This window comes from Mustela nigripes, chromosome 3, assembly GCF_022355385.1.
Source record: "Mustela nigripes isolate SB6536 chromosome 3, MUSNIG.SB6536, whole genome shotgun sequence".
Classification (NCBI taxonomy): domain Eukaryota; kingdom Metazoa; phylum Chordata; class Mammalia; order Carnivora; family Mustelidae; genus Mustela; species Mustela nigripes.
In genome coordinates this window covers 140,979,237-140,995,225 of record NC_081559.1, presented here as the reverse complement: position 1 = coordinate 140,995,225, position 15,989 = coordinate 140,979,237, and the positions used below count along the sequence as shown (strand labels likewise).

The 15,989-nt window shown below is 36.9% G+C and overlaps 1 protein-coding gene across 1 annotated transcript in view; it reads right to left on the bottom strand.

The window, feature by feature from the left end:
• Positions 1-15,989, bottom strand: part of ZFHX4 (zinc finger homeobox 4) — a 156,528-nt gene that overhangs the window by 136,173 nt on the left and 4,366 nt on the right. The window lies entirely within an intron of this gene.

The following is a 15,989-nucleotide window of genomic DNA, read 5'->3' as shown; positions in this document are numbered from 1 at the left end:
TAAATGAAACTATTAGTATCAAATAAATAAATAATACACAGGGATTAAAGGATGTAGTTCAGCTGCTTAAATATGATTATTACCCTGTTTCCTGTTTATAAGAAAAATACATAAACATATATTTGTGAATTAAACAAAACAATGGAACACTGGCAATCTGATCTATGCATAAATACATCAGTAATTTAAGATAAGATCCTTGTTAAAGCTTCAGACAAATTCAGCTCTGAGAACCACAGAAGTGAATGTATTTAGACCAGACCTCAAAGACCATTAAGTTAGTGCCAATTTTACTCATAATGGTAACTCAGGACCCATTTTACAGATGAAACAATTGTGGTACCAGCCTAAGGGCAAAACTAAAATCAATGCCAGACAGGGAAGCTTTTAACAGTCAGCTGTGAGCTCCACTTACTATTACTTATTTGCAAATTCACACTTGGCAGACTTGAAAACTGGTATTTAAAAGTGTAATACACAGCTCCTTTTCTGCAGGCAAAATTCTAAGAAAGAATGGATATCGAAGTAAAAGCACACAAAAGGATACACAAATAGTTTTTTTTCTATGAGCTATATTTACCCATGTTCGAGTTGATGAGTATAGCTATATTCCTCTTCAAAGCAAATTTCAATTGAAGGCCAATTGGAGAGATAAACTTAAGAATGGCTTTTCAAGAATGACAAGTCCTAATATAATAGTGTAACCAAGTGCTCTTAGAGAAATTAAAAAGGAAAGTGTCTTACCAATAATAAGAAAAGCAGAAGCTATCTCCAACTACAAAAAGCAATGCCCCTAGACTAGATACGCTGACAAGACATGAGTAATATTTTCCACATATAAGAAAAGCTTTCATCTCAGAAGACTTTTTTTTTTTTAAAGATTTTATTTATTTATTTTAGAGAGAAAGAGAGAGAGTACAAGTGGGCAGAAGGGCAGACAGAGAAGCAGGCTCTCTGCTGAGCAGGGATCCTGATGTGGGGCTCAATCCCAGGACTCTAGGATCATGACCTGAGCCGAAGGCAGAGGCATAACCAACTGAGCCACCCAGGAACCCCTCAGAAGACTTTTTTTAATTAAGATCTACAGAACTCGGTAGAGTGATTTTTTTTTTCCTCTCCATTTACTAATATATTAAATAAGTCACAGAAATGCTTGCCAAAAGCCACGTAAAGAGTGAGAAAGTCAACTGGACACTTTAAGACAGAAAATGCCTACCCTTTCTTTTCTAAACTTTCCTTAAGTTACACAGAAACGCACGGATAGATGTAGACACAGATCTCAGGAAAGACAGATGTGCATTGCTTTCACTGTCTTTCTCCGACACATCACCCACACCTTCTCATCACCCTGCACCCCCAATTTGGTAATAACGGGAAGGTATCAGAAAGTGAGACCTACCTTGTCAATGCTTATTAAACTTGTTAGTATTCATAGACATTAGAGCTGACGTAGGCAATTTCTGTTTTTACTGTGTTTTAATCTCAAGAAAGCAGCTCCAGAGAATCTTTTAGCATGAGATAATATGGGAGCTTATCATGTTTCTTGCACAATTTCTCCTTAATTTTTTTTTCATAGTAAAACAGAAAGGAGAAATTATGCAATGCTATGTTCTAACAGTAGGAACACTGGCAGCCCAACCCCTGACTATACCAGCCCAACCTACCCATGTCAATAGGCTTTATGAAGATCAGAAGGTCTTTGGAAATTGAAAACTTCAAGGCACATTAATAATTGCTGAATAAAATAGGATGATATCTCAATAGCTATAAAATATTAAGACTATTTTACTAGTAACTAATTAGATCAGGTATTTTTAAAAAATTGTATTTCTGCCTTTATACCTACAAAAAGAAAATTCTTCTAGTTAGCTAAAAAAAGTACCAACTAATATTTCAGTTTATCCATTATGAAAACATAAAAATCACACTCACAAACATCACATAGGTGAGGAGGGAGAGGCAAAAGAGAGCAAAAACTCAAATTATACTGATACTATACATTATTTTTCAACAATAGGACAACACCTTTACTGGTGTGAAAGCAAATAACCACTCTCTGTCAAAGTTCTACAAGGCAGGAATCTAATTCTTTCTCCCAATACCACAGGAAATCTAAATATTAACTTTCTAGATGACACAAAGGAGTAAACATTGCTAAAATGTGTTATAGAAAGTACTAAAAATGTCTCTGCAAACTTCTGGAATTCAGAAAGGCTGTTAAACAGGGCAAAATCACAAGTGAAAAAAAGCACAAATAAAAAGCATTATATATTTTCTTCTAAAGACTGGTGAGCTCCTTGAGGACAGGAACTGAATCATATACCCTTTGTGTCTGTCTTACTCACCCTAGGGTTCAGCACAGCCTGTTTTCAATGAACGAGAACAAATAAGCATTTGTGTATTACTAGAACATCAATCTAACAAAACTCCTTCAGTAAATTTAAGTTATCATAAGATATTCCAATTTTGCATTCCCACAAATAAGGAGAATTCAGTTCTAGATATTTTTCAAAGTAAATGCTAAGAACCTTCCCCCCCCCCCAAAAAAAAAAAAAGAAAAAAAGAACTTAAGTATATACTGTTACCAGAGATTTTTTCTAATTTGCTATCCCAAACTATCTCAATCTCTATCTACCTCATAATTATTTCTTTTTCTCTCTCAGGGGATTCACATCCTTCTCAAAGATTGACAATTATAATTACACTATCATTTCCATCCCTTCTGCCATGAACAAGACCTTCCACTCCAGGCATCCTTCTCAATGGAAGAGCTTTGTTGTGACACAATGTCCTGTTTAAGACCGTGGGTGCTGGAATCGGTCAAAATGAGTTCAAATCCTGACTCTGTTGTCACTCTTATCAGCTATGTCCTGTTGGATAAATTAAGCTTTCATTGCTTTAATTCATCATCTTCAAAATGGGCATAATAATAGTAATGACCTAATAGGGTTGCTGTTTTATTTAGTGAGTTAGTTATTTTTTTAACTTTAGAAGATGATTATCCACCACCTAATAAGTGCTCAGGAAATGTTAGTGTTAATTTCTTCCCTGAAGTAGAGTAGAAGATGCATAAGGTTGGGTGATTGGGGGGGGGGGGGGAAGAAAAGAAAGAAGGAAAAGAAATATTTAAAGAATTAAAGAAAAGGAAGGAGCTGACCAGGTACAAAATAAGAAGTAACTGGCAGAAATGACAGTGAAGTTGACACAGTGACAGCCAATGCAGCAATGCCAATCTTGGATGAATATCAAAGAGAAACAAAAACATATGTCCACAGAAGCACTTGTCCATAAATGTTCACAGCCTCGTTACTCCTAATAGCCAAAAAGTAGAAACGCCACTCACAGAAGAAAGGATTAAGAAAATGCAGTTTATCCATACAATGGAAATCCTATAATAGAAAGCTAAGAAGGCGGGTGAGAGGATGGGGTACCAGGGTGATGGGCGTTAAGGGGGGGCACTTGAGGTAATGAACCCTGGGTGTTATCTGCAATTGATGAATCACTAAATTGTACCCTTATAATATAGCATAGGTTAAGTAAACAGCATTTAAATAAATAATTAAAAATAAAATTAAATTAAAAGGTATGAATACAGAGACACACTACAATATGGATGAATTTTGAAAATATTATGCTAAGTGAAAGAAGTCAGTCATAAAGTACCACATATCGTATAGATTCCATTTATATGAAATGCCCAGAACAGGCAAATCTACACAAACTGAAAGCAACTTGTGGCTGCCTAGGGGCAGGAGATCAGGGATAGGATTATTCAGGGGTGGACTAAATTGGACAGGATTTCTTTCTGGAGTGTTGAAAATGCTCTGAAATTGATTGTGTTGATGGCTACATACTTCTGTGACTAGTCTTAAAAATAACTCCATTTCATTGTGGGGTGCCCGCCTGTCTCAGTCGGGGAAGCATGGGGCTCTTGATCTTAGAGTTGTAAGTTTGAGCCCCACATTGGACATAGAGATTACTTCGAATACCTTTTTTAAAAAATGAAATATTTCATTGTGTAATTTAAATGGTTGGATTGCATGGGATATGAATTCTTTATCAATCATATTCAATAAATACAAATTCTATATCAATATATATGCAAATTTTTTAAAACCCACAAAACAGAAGACAACATTCATTGTACTGTTCACATGGTAGATTTTGTAGCATATAACTTTAGTTCCTTCCGTTTCTGATTTAGAACTGACTTCTTGAAACCTGTAGTCACATTTTCCTATATAATGTCCTGCTTAATTATTGAGATTGTTGTCTTATTCCATCATTTTTCCACTGTGGACATCATACATTTGATTGTCTTAAGAAGATACTTGTTCTGGTTACCCAGTTCCCTGAGTTTCAAAGATCATTCTGAGTCTAAACGTCTTATGGTATCTGTTGTAACTTTAAGACAAAGAAAAGAATAGAGCACTAATTAGGTAGGCATTCATTTGAGAACACCTTTGCTTTTAAAGATAATTTTTAAAAACACGTAGTGCTTAAGGCTTTGTGAAAGGATATCTGCTCCAATGGGGGACTAGACCCTGCCTTTTTTAAGGAGAAAAAAGGCTTAATGTGCTCCCACAATTAGTAAGGCCATTTACTTTTTGGAAACCTATCACTTTTACCAAATCATATCCTGTTCCCTGAACCTTTGATTAGTCATGTGTACATACAGAACTGATTTCAGTGCTTGCTGACGAGTCTTGCACAACATCATCAAAGGTTTATTATCTCTAGAAACTGAGAACACTTACAATATGCAGGAAGAGATTTCTGCCATTTACTTAAAAACGGAGTAAGTGGGTATTAATGATTAACTTGTGATCTTCATCAATTTTTTAAAAACATGTCTTCATATACTGTATTCTTCTTTCTCTCTTACACACACACACACACACGTGTGCTCATGTGCGCACACACACACACACATATGGATGTATGCAATTTTTTCTACAGTTTGAATAAAATAATTATAAGTAGGTGTCCCTGGATATGTACTGAAACCATTACTGGAGTACTGGCATTTTGCCTTTTCAACTACTTAACACATGAGACCTGAATATATCCACATTTTTCTTTTTCTTTTTAAGATTTTATTTATTTATTTGAGAGGGAAAGAGAGAAGCAGACACCCCGCTGAGCAGAGAGCCAACATGGGACTAGATCCCAGGACCCTGAGATCATAACCTGAGCCAAAGGCAGACACTTAACTAACTGAACCACCCAGATGCCCCTATATCCGCATTTTTCTACACCCATTGATAAAGGATTAAATTGTTCACTTTTTGGAAAAGTGTTAACATGTATATCTATGTATGTATATATGTGTTAATTTCCATGTACTTCTGTATCAATGATTTTCCAGTAAGTTATCAAGCCATCATAATTAAAGGGGTAGCCATAGTTCTACAAGAGGGCAGGGCAGGGGGTCATGGGGGAAGGGAGGGGAAAATGAAACAAGATGGGACTGGGGAAGTAGACAACCATAAGAGAATCCTAATCTCAGGAACCCAACTGAGGGTAACTGGGAGGGGGGGAGGGATGGGGTGTTGGGGGATGGCATTGGGGAGGGCATATGCTATGGAGAGTGCTGTGAAGTGTGTAAGGCTGATGAATCACAGACCTGCACCCCTGAAACAAATAATACATTATATGTTAATTTAAAAAAATAAAGAAAATCTGACTAATAAGCCAAAAAAGAAGAAGGAGGAGGAAGAGGAGGAGGAGAAGGAGAAGAAGCAGCAACAAAATTACCTAGTACGTGTCATAAAGACTTATAAGTAAATACTATACTTGAGGGTCTATCTGGAAACATGTATCTAAAGAATTGTCTATAAAATTAAGCAATTAGGAACACGTTTTTGCATTTATGAGTTGAAGATGTTGAGAATGAGCACTCTAAAAACTAAGTAATTCTTCATAAAGCCCATCTTGGTTTTTCTAATATTTAAGGAATAACGAGAGCCAATGACCATATTTCTCTGAAAAAAAGTTATTTATGAATTCCCCTTGGGTCTATTTTTCAGGAACTTGGTTATGAGTTTGGTTATTTGGTTATTCTTCTCAGGGAATACTCATCATGGAAAAACTTGGTACAATTGTTCCATCCAAATACGGTTTTTTAAAATTACTTAATGTACTATTAAAAATTATAATAAACAAAAAGTAATAATAACCCAGAACTTGCTTTTAGCCAAATTATTTCTCAAAGGACACTGAGGGGCCTTGGTTTAAAAAGTATGACATAGTAAAGAGGAGACCATTTTCTCCCTTCTAAAGCACGTGTAATAGAGATTCACCAAGCAAACCAAATTCTAAAATGTATATTCTGGTGTTTGCATCATTCCTATTTTGGCATGTTAATTTTATTTTTTAAAACAACACTATTTGGGGCGCCTGGGTGGCTCAGTGGGTTAAAGCCTCTGCCTTCGGCTCAGGTCATGATCCCAGGGTCCTGGGATCGAGCCCCACATCGGGCTCTCTGCTCCGCAGGGAGCCTGCTTCCTCCTCTCTCTCTGCCTGCCTCTCTGCCTACTTGTGATTTCTCTCTCTGTGTCAAATAAATAAAATCTTTAATTAAAAAAAAAAAAACACTATTTATTTGATGTGAAAATTAAGAATCCTCTTTCCCCTCCCCACGTCTGGTGTCACTTACTACTCAGTGGTAAGTGCTAATAGATGTTGAGTTTAAAGGAGATGCCTTGAAAACTGACTCTCTTTCAGAGGTGATGGCAATCAGACTTGCTACCTGATTTCTCACAGTTGAACAATGAATGGTTTTAGGCCCTAAGGACATATGCTGGTGTTATTTTCAGGTGTGCCAAATGAATAGCTAGAAATATCTGAAGCCTTTGAAAGGTACTAGGCATTATAATTATCAGACTGTGTTTGCATGCTTTACACACACACCAGTTACAGATATTGGGAGACTCCGTATTGCTAACAATTCTGTCATTCCCAAACAGAGACAATTCTTGCTTTTCAATAGAAGAACGTTTCATTAATGAAAGTGGTCAACTGCAACAACGTTAATGACTGACACTTTTTTGCAGGAAGAGGCAGCCAGGTTCAGGAACGCAAGATTTTACCCCCAGCATCTCTTAAGTTGAGTCAATGAGAATAATTCTAAGGAGATTTGGGGCTTTACTTTGGAATCATTAACAAAATTTCAAGGAGAGAGAGGAAGGGAATGCATTAGAAACATACAGTAGAGGGGTGCCTGGGTGGCTCAGTGGATTAAGCCTCTGCCTTTAGCTCAGGTCATGATCTCAGGGTCCTGGGATGGAGCCTCGCATCGGGCTCTCCACTCAGCAGGGAACCTGCTTCCTCCTCTCTCTCTGCCTACTGCCCTGCCTGCTTGTGATCTCTCTCCCTCTGTCAAATAAATAAATAACAAATCTTAAAAAAGAAAAGAAACATACAGTGAAAAGAAAATTTCTGGAACCTTGTAACTAAAATGGATGAAAGTAAGAATTGAAAAATAAAAGCAAAATAATAATAATAATAATAATCCAAACAAGATATATGTTTTTTTTAAACTAAGTAAGTAAGTAGCAAGTGAATAGGACTCCCTCCAGTAGTTATAAGGATGCCAGGAAAAGGGAATTGAGCTCTGGGCAGAGAGTAGACTGTGCTTTAGTTGTTCCTGTTTAGGAAGTTAAATGCTTAGGGAGGCACATTCCCTCTTTCAGGTCAGCGGGGTACCATTTAGTACATTACTGCTGAAATACCCTGGCGACCTGAATGAATTAATGCCGCTTCCAAAGGTGCTTAACTTGCAAGCCCTGAGAGCTCAGGCACTAGAAGTGATAAATATTCTATTAGTTCTTTCTATTTAATACACCAAACACCCAAAAATGCCAGCAAAAAGAAGTTTCTTGAAAGGGAAAGAATTCCACTGTGGCAAGAGATACTCAGGCAACAATTTTAACCAGCAGTTGCTCCTTTCCACTTGTCGGTGACCCAACAGGTGTGAAGTTCATCATTCTAGCTGGCTATGTTCACACTGGCCAGCTCTTGCGTCACATCATATCTGCAGGGTCCTTAAGGGAATCTGCTAACTTGAAGGAATAAGAGTGGGCTCCGAAATGATTAAGCCCTAGACAAAACTGTTATGTTTGCCTCCGGCACTCTGGCCTTCCTTTTCCTTTCCCACTCTCTGCTCTTCCTATCCTCAAGTGCAATGGAAAGTTTTCTTATTAACAGAGCCTCATAATGTGGGCTAGAACTCAAGCACAGGCCCTTACCGTCTGTGAGGACTTGAACAAGGTATTTTGTTCTGAATTTCAATTTCCCATATGTCAAAATGGGAACAGTAACACATAACGGTTAGGAAGAGTAAAATCAGATAATACAAAGGAAAAGTCTAACTTCTTATGATTGTTGTCAGCCTATGTCCTCTTTTTAAATAGATAAATGGAAGTCAATTATCCATATGGTTTTGCCTTTGACAGAATATTTGGCATCAGAAGAGGGGATATTATTGGTAAGATATCGTCCCAGTATCTCATCAATCATACATAGACAATAAATTGCCAAATCTATTTATAAATGAGGCTCTTCTTGACACAGGACACAATCATGGATGAAAAAATCAATATTTTAAAACTTTAAAAGCTTCCCTCCCAAACCTGAGTTAAGCAGTACAGTTGTACCTATCAATAACTCATTTCTTTCCATCTTCAGCTCTGCATTCCACTAATTTTATCAGCAGATAACCAGAGACATAGAATTTTTCAACTTTAACCTTCCTCTACATTACTCTTTAAAAGATTGCCTAATGGGAAAACACAACCTTGACATTTATTCTGTAAGCAACAAGAAGGGAGAGTTGCATATTCTATGCTACCTAATGTTTCCACTCAAAGAAGGACTTTAGGAAAATATGAATCAATAAAGTATTGTGTGTATGGCCCAATATACTTTTATATTGACATGTACATATTTAATATAATACATATATTATACTCAAAGCTACAAAAGTATTTTTCCTTAAAGATAAGGAAACTAGAATATTAATATAAGATTATAAAACCACGTGAAACAAAATGTTGCCACATGTAGCTGTTATTATCTAGGATAATAACAATCTTGTCCTTGTAATAATTTTTCTTGAAGGAGAACTCTGACAGTATTATAAACTGAACTCACAAAGATTCTTCAAAAGTCAAACTGAATTAGCATCCTGATCCTATAAGGGGGTTGACTGACATTGTAATCTAACATTTTGCATTCTTTATTAAGTGGTTTTCTTCTTCATTTTCTAGGTCATACATCAGTAGCATCATCCTCACGTATGAAGAAACCATAAATGTGCCAACTATTAGAAAAGCTCTGTACTGCCTTAAATTCTCACCATGACCCTTGTCTAAAACTGATCAATAAAGTCTTGCAATGCAAGACAGCAACAAGAAGTCGAGATGATCAAGTGACAGTGCCCTACAACTACTGATGACCCAACAGAGCAGTCACACTCAGTCCTTTGACCAGCCACTGTCAAATAAAAGCATGGAAGCTTTTGATGGCTAGTGTATGGGGTCCAAACCTTAATTTTATTACTCCCCCTGCCACTGGAAGAACAGAGTGAGCTTGGAAGCATCACCCTAGAGAAGATGGCTTACACCCTACCATATTAATGGGACACAACTTCCATCAACAGAGACCATGAGCTGGCACACAGTAAGTGTTCAATCAATGCTTCTGTGTCTATGAGAAGTATAAAACTTGGGGTATCATTCAGGTATTCTGCGAACAGAACACCAGCCCTTGGGCCCCTACCAATCCCCACATTCCTCTGAGGTTATAGGATCTGTGAAGATGCTTCCTCATAGGCTATGGAGGGCTGGGCCTCCATCGCTGCTCTTACTTGAATAAGTCTTATCGTCAAGAGCTCTCCTGAAATACACTGATAATTTGGGAAAAGTGCCTTTTAAGGCTTGAATTATCTGAATAATGAACAAATCTCCACGTCTAATTGAACTCAGCCTGAGCATAGGCTCAGACTCAAAGCAAACTTGGTAAAGCATTTCCAGTAGAACTCAGGCAGGCCAGATGTTCTGGAAGCAGAACCACGGTCATTATGCACATGCCAGCTCCTCCCCACTCCACCCCGGGCCAAGACCCTTTCAGCAGCGCGAGGCCTGGTTAACATATGACTCTGGCTGCATTACCGCGTGGCATCCTAGCACCCATTTGAACATTTCAGCAATTTTAAACAAGCTCCACTGACAGGGACTATTACACTGAAGCCAAAGAAGCACACGGAAAGAGCACATTAATTATGAGGTAACACCTTTGTCTGCATTACCTAAATGACCTCGGGGCGGGTGACGCATCAGCGATTTACTACTTTTGGTTAAACCATACCTACACCTCACATGAGACAGAATGAACACAAGTTACACAAAAACCATAATATAAGTCATAAAGTATGACTTGACATGGTCCTGAGGTGAAGTGAATAGTAGTGTCAAATTTTTTACTGTGTTTCTGAGATGAGAGGCTGTTTGATGTGTGGGAGGCAGTGTGGGTTCGGAAGGAGGTAAGTGAGGGAAGCTCTCAAAGTGGGGCTCTGCCCTACCCAATCCCCATCCCTGGCAACATCACTACACCCCCTCACACATTCGAATATTTATCCAGTTTGAGCAGTTCCTTCAAAACAGAATGCACCCAGGAAAAGACTTGAAAGTCATTTACACCTTTGGCTGCACTATTCTGCTTTTATCAAACGGCTGCTTTCCCCTTAATTAAGAGAATGCTAGTTTTCTTTGGGGAATTAGATGGGTAATCCTGCAACATGGAGCACTTCCATGAAGAGAAGATCCAGGTGGGATAAAACAGTAAGGATTTCAGACAAACAGAGAAGAGCATACTAGCGTGTGCCTGACGTGTTGGGAGATGGTAGCGCTGGTCAAGGAAAGACACGCCAAAGATAAAATGGGAAGGTTCCTTTGCACACTTGGCTTTCTCAAAATTTTGTCTGGGTTGGTTAACAATTTCACACACTAAAAATCACTTTATCAGTTCTGACATGGATGTAGTAACTTGCTAATGCCTGGTCTAAAGTAATCCATTTAGGGGCTGACGTGCATTAACATACACATTTTATATTTGGATAGACAGACTTTTAGTGATTTTTTTTTCCAGGGGCGTACAAAGAGGTTCTCAGTTCACAATGTAATATAGTACTTGCCACGGGAAAGCAGTGAGAAAGTCCCTATTTGTGCTGGAGTAGCCGTCCTGTAACACATAGCTACGCTTCAGCAAATGTCAGGCTTAAAAACAGAAGGAGACATAGCAGATAGGGTTGGCCAATTACACTGCGATCTGAAAACAGCAGTGATTTATTAGTTGCTATTAGCTAACCAGCTCCTCTCTATTTGATCTGCGTATTTATTAGTTATAAGTATTATGGAAGCACACATTATTGTTCCACCACAGAAACTGATTTTTTTTCAACCTCTGCCTTGTCTTTTCATATGAAAACACAATAGAATAATTTGAGTTGTGATTACTTTTTTAAAAAGAAATCCTGCAACCGGAATTAAATTTCATAGTGCATTTCAACCTTGAAAGAAACATAAATCTGAAACTAATACCCAAAAGTATAAAAAATTTCCATATTCAGGTTGTTTGGCAACAGAAAAGAATAACTTTTGTTTATCTCTGAAAACAGCTTTCTTCATCTAAACAAATGACTAGAATAAGATTAAGAAAAACCTGTTTTGGTTTCTTAGATACACACACATATTCCAATTTCCTTCTGCACAATGACTTTTATGCAAATGCGTACCACACAATCTCCTGACCTCTTTTACCATCACACCGGGACAATGACAGTTCAATAATTGAAACGGTACATATCTGGTGTATTTGATTTTAAATTGCAAAGTTGGACCCAGGCCTATTGAAATGAAAATGCTTGTGATTCTTTGTTAATTCCAAACTGATCGGGTTATTATTTCCTACTAGTTAAAAAAAAAAAATGTAGGTGAAGCTAATTATTCCATATTTTATTTCCTTGCCACATACTTTTCCCAACGTGGTTCTTTGCATTCTCTTCTGTGACCCTCCCCCACACCTTGATTTTAGTTCTTAACCCGGATGCTTTCATCCATAACATGGATAATGAGAAAACTCCAAAAATGTTCCTTGGGGGAATGTTACACTAAAAGTTACCTAGGACTAAATCCCATGTGTGTTCTTTTGCTCACCATGGAGACAAGAGATTCATTCACTGTTCTCAGCCAATTTGAAATCCAAATATGAAAATAGCATTATGGAATTCAGACAGACTATTCTGCTTCACTACTAGCAGATGCAGGAAGGAAAAAGGCTGGTATGATTAAGCTTTTGACTTTGAACCAGCAAAGCTGTGAACACCTCACTTAAAAATACATATAATATTATAAGAGCAGCTGACGTGCAGGTGTGGCGAGAGGATTTGCAAGCCCTACCTAGGATGGGGGTAAACCAATCAGCTAGCTGGAAAAGTCTTGTCCGTTCTGAGCCAAGAATAAACTTAACTGTAAAACTGAAATATGGCCAAAGTCGTTATTTGTTCTTCTGAGGCTTGAATATGTAGTGCTAAGTGGTTTCCGTTATAACTTTTTACTCAATTCTTTAGAAAAAGTTGGGGATCATTTAAGGAAGAGACCGATTGTAATGCATTTAATTTTTTTTTTTTTAATGAGGGTTGGAAGTAACAAGGTTTCTTTAATACTTACCTCAGGCTATTTACTTATTCATCCTACAAATATTGAGGATGTATTCTGTGAATACCAACTAACAAGAATTTGTAGAGGACGCAAAGGTGTGAAGTTAGAAGAATATAATCAAATCCAATAAAGTGGTTAGCTAAGACACACTGCCTTCGCATCCTATCCAGATCTGGATGTTGATGTAGGTACACGTACGTGCACACTTTACCTTACGACAATGACGGTAGCTATCTATGCACTCAGTATTCGTTAATCTCACTTAAATACACTTTTATACATGGAAGGAGAAGATTAGGGACAATCTGTAGTTTCATTTTATTGTTTTAAATTCCTAGACCAATTTTGCTTCACCATTAAAATTTCTGGAGGAAAAATCAAAATTGAATAGTGCTCAGGGCTTCAGAGAATTCTGCTTGAAGAAGTGAGTAAGATTTCCTTAACAATAACAAAATTCCTTTTTTAAAAAATTCTAAGGAAAATAATGCTGCCAAAAAAATGAATACAGCTTTGTTTGTTTTTGCAGTCATAGTTAGCAATAGACATAAAGGTATTCTTTTTTAAGTCCATATGGAAAGATCATCAACACATTCTGCCTCTCGGTCCTTTGCCAAAATACCATAACCCGCAAGCCTTCTACCTTAAACATAAAAGGAAAGGTGTTGTTCTGGTCAAATAAAGAAATAATTTTTACTAGCATACGTCTAATGTTAAAGCTGCCTAAATCCTGCCAAATACATTAAAACAACATCTGTAAAACAGATTTTCATTAAATTGATCAGTTTAAAGTTAAGCAGCTAGGCAGATGATGCTTTTAAGCTAACCCTTAACCTTTAACCTTTAACCTCCTTAAACTGGAATAAGGACACCCACTTCTTTTCATAATACTGCTCCAGGTTGACAATGCAAGAGGTGAAGTGGTCTATTCAAATTGAACGGACACATCACCACATTTAGAGTGTTATGAATCAATATGTTGTCAATAACAAGGAAAGCTGTTTTCTCACAGCTCTGTATTTGTCTTAAAACTGCTACTTGTCACTTTCCCTTAAAGTCTGAATAATTCACGATGCAAAATGATGTAAATTAAACTCCTAATGAAAATGAATTTTATATAGGAGATTATTGTCTAGTCATTAACTCAGAAACTATTTTAAGTCTAATTTTAATATTTTAGCCTATTACAAACCATCATTTTTTTTTTCCCAGGCCCAGGCCAATTTGTTAAGTTCTCATTTAAAAGCAATTAATGTTACTTATGAAGCAATTTCATTTTGCTGACACAAGCCAACCAAGCTTGCTAATATTCTCATTACTACACTTGAAAATCCTCTATATCTGACTCAGACAGTTTCTGTAAATCAGTTTCAAAAAGGCACCCTCAACACACTACTACTCTGGAGTATTTTCCTAGTTACTACTAGAAATAATGAATGCCCCTTGAAGGATAATACAAAATAATATAGTTCGATTGTCCAATACCCAGTTTCAGTAGCTCAAATATTTATCTCCTCAATCTTCTTTTAATTCAAGGTAAGTTTGTTTGAAGTATGTTTTTGTTTGTTGGCGGACCATTTTTTAGACACTAGCCTGCAAAGACACTTGAGCATTTAAGAGATAAGCAAATAAAGAAGAGGGGGGGACAAGTACATTTTTATAGGACTTTATAACATTGTTAAGGGAAGAGTACATCTATTCTTTCGTTCTGGGATCTCAAGCTCTCTCTGCTTTAAAGCCTTCTTTATAAACAAGCTTTTATCTCATTTGGTTGTTACATTCGAAGGCAATATCCAACTCCCCCTGAAAAGAAACTTCAACACTAACTCTGACACTTAGCAAATTGCTCTGCAGATAGTGAGGGAGATCAACTCATAGTCAAGGAAAGGATGAATAAACTTAACAGCCACAGATACACACACGTTTAAATAATCATCAAACAATTAGATAAAACAACCTTTCCTGAGAAAATAAACAGTAACACTCTACCTTTCTTTAGCTTCCCACATGAGATCAATAAAATAGAAAAATTTGTACATTTATATCTTCTATTCACAACATGTTAATTTAAAGTGTTAGAGGAGCTGCGTGAATATAAACAGTTCATGAATATTCTATATAGCTCCCAGGGTCGAGATCTATTATTTATACAAACCTAATGTTTGTTTTTTTCGCCCAGGTATTCTAAAAGTTTTAATAGGTCAGGTATCAACAGGAAAAAAAAAAAAAAAGAGTTGACAACCGAATGGTAAAGCCTATGAATTATAATACAATTAATCCTGTATATTTTATTTCCAATAGCATTGACTTAGAAGCTTGCCATCTTACACTGGGCTGCTACTCCCCTCAAACTGTGTAACCTAAATCTAACGCTTTCGTTATTGATCCACAGAGCACTGATATCACAGGAACAATGTTACAGATTCTCACGCCACGTCCACAGGTTTTTACGCTCAGTACGTCAATCTAGAATTTGAACTTCAAGAAACAACCCAAACTAACAGTGCCAGCCCCAATACAAATAAGTAATTCCAGCACCTGATCTAGAGATGCACAATCTACCCTTTTTGCTGTGTGTTTATAGTTTGAAATAGTATTAGAAAAGCCATAGGTATTATACTCGCTGGTTGACTCCTGATAGTAGAGTTATCACTGATTTCTAGTATAAATCAATAGATAACACTTGCAAAATGGATTTTGTAATCATATTTACAGCTTGTTACAATGACTAATGGTTTGCAATATTTTCTGAATTTTAATATCCTCTAGACAAAAGAACTTTTTAATAAGTTACCAAGTTATTCATCATAGAAATGAATCTGTTACATTTGTACAAGAACCAAGACAATCAAGCCAATCCAGTAAACAAACTCACAAAATAAATTAACCAGTAATTAGGGTTTAGAAAAAGTCAAGACAAGTTGTGTAATAAATGGTGCTCACCAGTTGCCCATAGTCATCACATCTGCATAGTCCTTTCCAGCAAAGATAAAAGTATATTTGCCATTTAATGAACATTTTTATTCGCGCCACACCCAGTGGAGGAATAAAAACATTACTAGCTGGGAAAGGTCATGCAAAAAACCACTGAGTTAAAGAGAAGACTTTCAATTGATGCTAAGGGAGAGTGTGTTTACTCAAAATTTACAGAAAAACAACAGAACACACACACACATACACACACAGTCTAGATCGCCCCTGCTTGACACCAAACAAAAGACATTCACAAAGTGGCACAGTTTTTGTGATCTGTTCCCTATAACCATTAACACT